This window comes from Dama dama, chromosome 23 (assembly GCF_033118175.1).
Source record: "Dama dama isolate Ldn47 chromosome 23, ASM3311817v1, whole genome shotgun sequence".
NCBI lineage: Eukaryota > Metazoa > Chordata > Mammalia > Artiodactyla > Cervidae > Dama > Dama dama.
In genome coordinates, this window is record NC_083703.1 from 54,631,576 (window position 1) to 54,637,575 (window position 6,000).

A 6,000-nucleotide genomic window follows, 5' to 3' on the forward strand; every position below is an offset into this window, starting at 1 on the left:
TGTCGCAATGCGGAAGTGAAGCCCCGGGGGCCTGCAGAGCACTGGCAGGAGCGGGGTGGGCGCTCCTCCTCTCTCTCGGGCAGGGATCTGCGGAAAACTGGGCACCAGCCTGGCTCCCTTTGCTGACCGGCTGGAGGGTCTTTGCCAGCTGAGAACAGGGGGAGCAGGGGATGTTCTGCCTGGGGGTAGAGGGAGGGGGGAGGAGACCTGCGTGGCCTGACCACAGACCCCAGGTCCTTTGTGTCCACAGAGGCCTTGGACTTACCAACAAGACAGCCAGTCTGACCTCCCACCCCCAACTGGCTGGCCCCTCCAGCAGCCACCTCGGGGCCCCCTCCTTGTGCTGCTCCCGAGACCAATAAGCTCAGGAGCCCCCAGGAAGGTGCCTGGGGGGTGGGAGTGGCAGGAATGGAAGAGGTGCCCCAGCCCTGACCGGATGAAAGGGATTCATCATGTGTGCTTTTGCAAAGAGAAGGGAGAACAGCTTCAAGCTGACCTGAGTAGATTTTCATAAGAAATTGGACAGTAGAAGGTGGGGGTCATCTCTGACAAACCAATCTGGTTCCAGCTGGACTGTGCATCCCAGGCAGGGTTTTCACTGTCCACGATCTCTTGGAATTTCGAGGCAATGGGATGCAGCGGGGAGCAGTTCAGGTGGGGGCTGCATACCACCAAGTCCACACATAGCGGGGACTCGGAGCTGTCAGGGCCTCTCCACTGGGGTCCCTACAGGGCCAGACCTTTCCAGTATACTCTAGGAGGGCTGTCTTGGAGCTAGCCCTGAGGGGCCCTTCCTGAGCATCCCTGTCACTGCTGTCGGAGGCTCTCTGGCCCCTTCCCTGGACCCCCAGGGTTTCCCTGAGCAGCTGGGGAGAGTGGGCCCCACCCACTAGACCTTGTAGGCCGGCCCCTGCCCCCACCCTCACCCCCACCCCAGGCGCCCACACAGCATAGCCTCTCTTCCTGCCTCCTGAGGGGCTGAGGGACTGTCTGGTGGTCCCTGCTTGGAGCCTCTTGCAAAGGACGAGATCAGCTGCCAGGAGCCTCGTGGGGCTGGGGAAGTGCCTGTGGCCGTGAGGTGATCAGCAGGCAGCGTTGTCATCATTATGCTGCTAATTAATTCCCAGTTCATTACGTTTCCTGTGGCTAATTTGTTCTCCGGCTGATTTGATTAAACTCATCTCTATGCTAATAAATGTTTTTTTCCATTTGTTTTAGTGGCTGAAGGAAAAGAGCTTGATATTTACATGTTTTGACGCTTTTCAGAGGAATCAGGCACCGGAATTAATTCCTCTCTGGTTTAGCAGCTGGTGGGAAGGGTCAGGCATCTCGATGGGTCAGGTTGCCCTTTCTCTGTGACCCTCAGGCCCAGCCCAGGGTGGGGGTCTCCACCCCACCACAGCCCTCCTGGGCAGGGCCCCCCTCGCCTCTCTCTGTGGGTGTGGGGGTGCCCATGCCCTGCTCCGCTGACAGGGAGAGGGGACAGGACAAAACCAGCCTTTGCACCCCCCAGCACTGAGCAGTGTGGGTGACCAGGAAACACACTGTTTCCCTAAACCAGCCTCATATTTACTGCGGGCCTCATCAGCCCCCCACCCCACCACAGGTCCCTCCTGCCACCGTGTCAGCCCCCAACCCCCCGCCTCCAACACATACACACACCGAGGCACGGGGAATCAGAGTCAGTGCCTCTGATTTTCTTTTTCTTTTTTGCCTCTGTTTTTCTGATGGAATGTTGCCCCTCCTCCAAGAAGGGAGCTCCAGCTCCACTCCCACACACTTGAGCTGCTCAGGGGAGGGGCTAAGGGAGACCTGGAGACGACACGGGCTGAGATTCCTGTGGTAGGAATCCAGGGCTGGGCTGCAGAGAAGGGAGGGCAGTGTCACTAGTTGTTATCCCGGGAGTGGGGTTGGCAGTCGGGGACTCAGGGCCTCTTTCCAGCACCAGGCATCACTGGGCCCCTGACCACATTGCCCACTGAGGTGGGCCAGGAGCTCTGGCCCAGGGACCAGCTTGCAGCAACGGGCCTCTGACAACATGGCCATTTTACAGATGGGGAAACTGAGAAATGAATGACGGTTCAGAAATAAATCATGCAGTCTTCCCGGTCCTCCAGGGTCACACCCTCAGTGGCAGACCCAGCACCGCCTCAGGTGGGAAGAGTCCAGGCCCACACCCGTGCTGGCCACTCTGGGCTGGCCCCTCCTCCCTGTCTCCTCCTCTGGCTGTCAGCCCCTGCATCCAGCCATGTGATACTTAGGGTTGGTTTATGCCCCAGCCAATGCTCAGACTAGGCAGCCTGCAGCCCACCTCTCCACCTGGCATCTTCCCCTCTCAGTGACAAGGACCAGGGAGGAAGGCCGTGAATGTACTGGGCACGTGCTCATCAGATGGAGCCCTGAATGCTGGATCACAGCATTCTAACTAACTAACACGGGCTGGGGTCTTTGCTTCCTGGCAGGAGAGGTTCCAGGCAATGCAGAGGGCCTTGAGCAGGTTTTAGAGAATGTGCACCTGATTATTCATCTGAACATCCTGTGACACTAAGACGGTGGGGAATGAAGGGGTGGCCCTGCCTCCTGGACCCCAAAATCTTGGCATTAATTCAGGGTCAGGACCAACAAACAGGCCTGCTTTACACCGTGGGGTGCTGGGGCACATCTGCCCTGCCCACCTGCCTGAACAGAACTCTCAAGGTTGGGAGAAACCTGGACATTTCCAAGTCATCTTCCCAGGGGACCAAGCAGAGGAAGGGTCCCTCTCTCTCCTTTGGGGGAATTGCTGTGGGGAGGGAGGAAGAAAGGAGAGGGAGAGGAAGGGAAGGAGGGATTGGATCAGGACTGTGGCATGAAGGATCAGTGTCTGACCAAGTTCAACAAAAACACTTCTGCTCCCAAGATGCACAGGCAGAACCATAACTCACGATGTGTGACAGCAAGGCCCAGTGGGCTGTATTTGTCAGAGCCACTTGAAGCTCTTGGAGGCTGGAATGTCTGTCTTCAGCACCTTGGAGAGTGATGCCAGGCCCAGCGCACAGACTTGGCTGGGTCCCAGCTCTGCGGAAAGCCATCCAGACGCGCTGGTACCCCAGGGACTGGTGGGCACAGGGCCTGGCCCTCTCCAATGGAAGTAAGGCAGGGCGACTGCCGTCGCTCTGCCAACAACCGGGCAAGGACACATCTTGTCCTCCCCTGAGCTGGCTGTCCTCCATGGGGCTCTGGCACACGCTTGGCTGTCCTTCCCTCCCTTGGTCTACCCTCAGAAGCATGAGCGCCGGCTCTCCAGGGTCCCACCTCTCCCTACCCCAGGACGGTGGTCCCTGCTTCCTGACCTCTAAAAACTCCCCTTTCCCTGGAAAAGTCCCTTAAGCTTCCCAGGAGGGAAAGGGTGTGAGGACACTTTTGGGGTGGATAGGGTTAAGGATACAGCACTTCTGCCATGCCCTGGCCAGCTATTCCAGGGACATGTTCACAGAAGGAAGGATGCCTTCCTTCCTGTACTGCCTGCCCCAGGAGGCCTAGGTGTCTCTGGGCTCCAGGAAAACAGATGGTTTCAGCCAGTGAGGCCTGGGGCCCAGACCCCAGGAGCTGCGTCTGCCTCTGTCCTGGCTGCTATGGGTTCCCCTGCCCCTGCCCCTCCTTAGCATCTGAGGGAGGTGAGGGCAGGGGGCTGCAGAGGAGGGAGAGCTGGTGAGAATTTCCAAGTTTGGAGAGGAGGGGGGACCCTGTCCCTCATGGTGACTTCTTCAGATGGGAGTCTTGGTTTGATGGGACCTGAGCAGAGAGATGGCCTTGGGCTCTGACTGGGCCCGTGCTCCTGGAAGTGGCCACTTGTTCACAGCGTGTCTGACAGGCGGATGGGGGTCAGGGCCGGTGGAGAGCAGGCCTGCTCATTCAAGGTCAGTTTCCGTCACCTTTTGATGGCCCCGCCCCCAGGGATGAGCCTCAGAACATAGGACTCGTCGACTCCCTTCTACAGGGCCTTCCAGGCGGCAAAACCAAACTGCTATTTACTTATGTCTTAAACAAACCCTGGAAACCTTAAATTCTGAATTTTGTGACCACATTTTGCCCACAAAGTCTCAGCACCACCAGGTCAAAGCCGTCAGTCCCTTAAAGAGCATGCAGGGCCCTTGTGCTCTGGAACCAGAGAGAGGGAGGCCTGGGCCAGGTTCTGCCAGGTGAGCAAGCAGGAGAAACAGCACATAACCTGGGAGAGTGGTTCAGAGCATGACAGGTGTTATGATTCCACCCCTGATCCGACACTTAAAATACAGCATTTCATGTTATCCAATCTGAGAACAAATTTAATTGAAAATGTCCTCAACGCTGAGCCAGCAAGTTTCTACCCGAGATGACAGAGTGGCACCCAGGAAGGCAGCTGCTCCCATCCCCCAGTGTTCCGTGGCCTGTGTGCCTCATCACACATGGTCCCCAGGAGGCCTGTTTCCCTAAAGGCTGGGAGTCTTACAGCCCCGGGGAGGTGGGACTTGGGCCTCAACAAGGTCTGGACTGGAGCCCCTTCTCTGGAGAACCAACCACCCACCAGCAGCAGAAAGCCAGCGAGATGGTGGTCATCCTGCCCACCCGCACCCTGAGGTCTGAGGTCCAAGACTGGCCACGTCCAGGAGCCGCCCGTGGCCAAGTTCCTGGGGGCAGCCGTGTGGGTTGGCTGATCCTCATGCCGGTTACGGTGCTTTGCCTCCCAGGGAGAAATCTCCCCAGCCCAGCACGCAAGAGCAAAACCACTGTAATCTCGTGAGATTCCCCCAAAATGTATTATTACCCAGTCAGGAAGGGAAGCGAGGGACTTTTTTAGGAAAGCGATCCATCTCTGGCATCCATCACAGGGCTGAGGAGAAGGCTGTGGGTGCTGTGTGTCCACTAGTGGGTGGCTCCCCTGACAAGGCAGATGGTGATAACCCTGACCCCTGTCACAGCCTGTGATGGAGCCTGAAGTCTGGGGGCACCATCCTACCTTAATCCCAGAGTCGCATGGCGTACTTGCAGCCTGGACAACACCCGACCATAAAAAGAAGCCTCGGACGTGGAGGACGGGAGCAGGAAGCAGCCAGGTCTGGCCAGCAGTCAAGCGGGACCCTGTATCCAACCTTGCGGGTGCTCAGGATAAGGGCAGCCAAGCCCACAGCCCAGCAGCCCAGTGCTTTGCAGGCATCCCTGTCCACCAGGCCCCAGACTGAACACCAAGCCTGCTCAGTTGTGATTGGAACAGCTGCTGGGGTGGGGGCACAGGGAGGGGAGGGTGGTAGGGGCCGCTGTTGACACCCTGCACTTGCTTCCTCCTGAGGTCTCTATTTCTGTCCATTCCCCGACTGTCCTCCTGGTTGGCATGTTAATTTTGCATCCTCTGACGACTGTTTAGGGCTTGTTTTTAACCACGAGAAACAGAAGCTTGTGATGAACAATAGCTTCTAAAATTATTTCTGCTCTGACAGTTTGGGGAAGAATTAACGCCTTGGCAGAATATACAAAGATTCTCATTTTCCTGTCTTCGCCTCAAACTGATGCCAGTCTCAGCCGATCCTGGACCACGGAGACAATCAGATGGCTCCCTGGAGACACCCATGGCTCTCAGAGGCTGGAGTCGGGCCGGAGCAGGGTCACCTCCCTGGGCTGAGAAGTGCGCATGCACGGGTGGCGGGGCAGCACCCTGATGAGCAGCAAACAGGCGGCCGTGGGTGGACACACCTCCAGACGGCAGGAAGGGGCCTCCTCTATGCCAGAGATGGACCAAAAGCTGGCTCAGGCTCCCAAGCTGCCTCCTTCGCCAGCCCCGTGGCCTCGCTGAGCCTGGAGCAAGCAAGGAACCGTTCCTCCTTCCACAGGCCCTTCGCCTCTGGGGGCTGATTCAGACTCCATCTCTCTTGCAGGTTAATTTTCCACCAAAATAGCTGCCCTCGAAACGTTCTTTCTGAAGGGATGTCCTAAGCTGCAAGGTGCTTGCCCCTCCCCTGTTGACTGCTGGACCTGTGGTCCAGC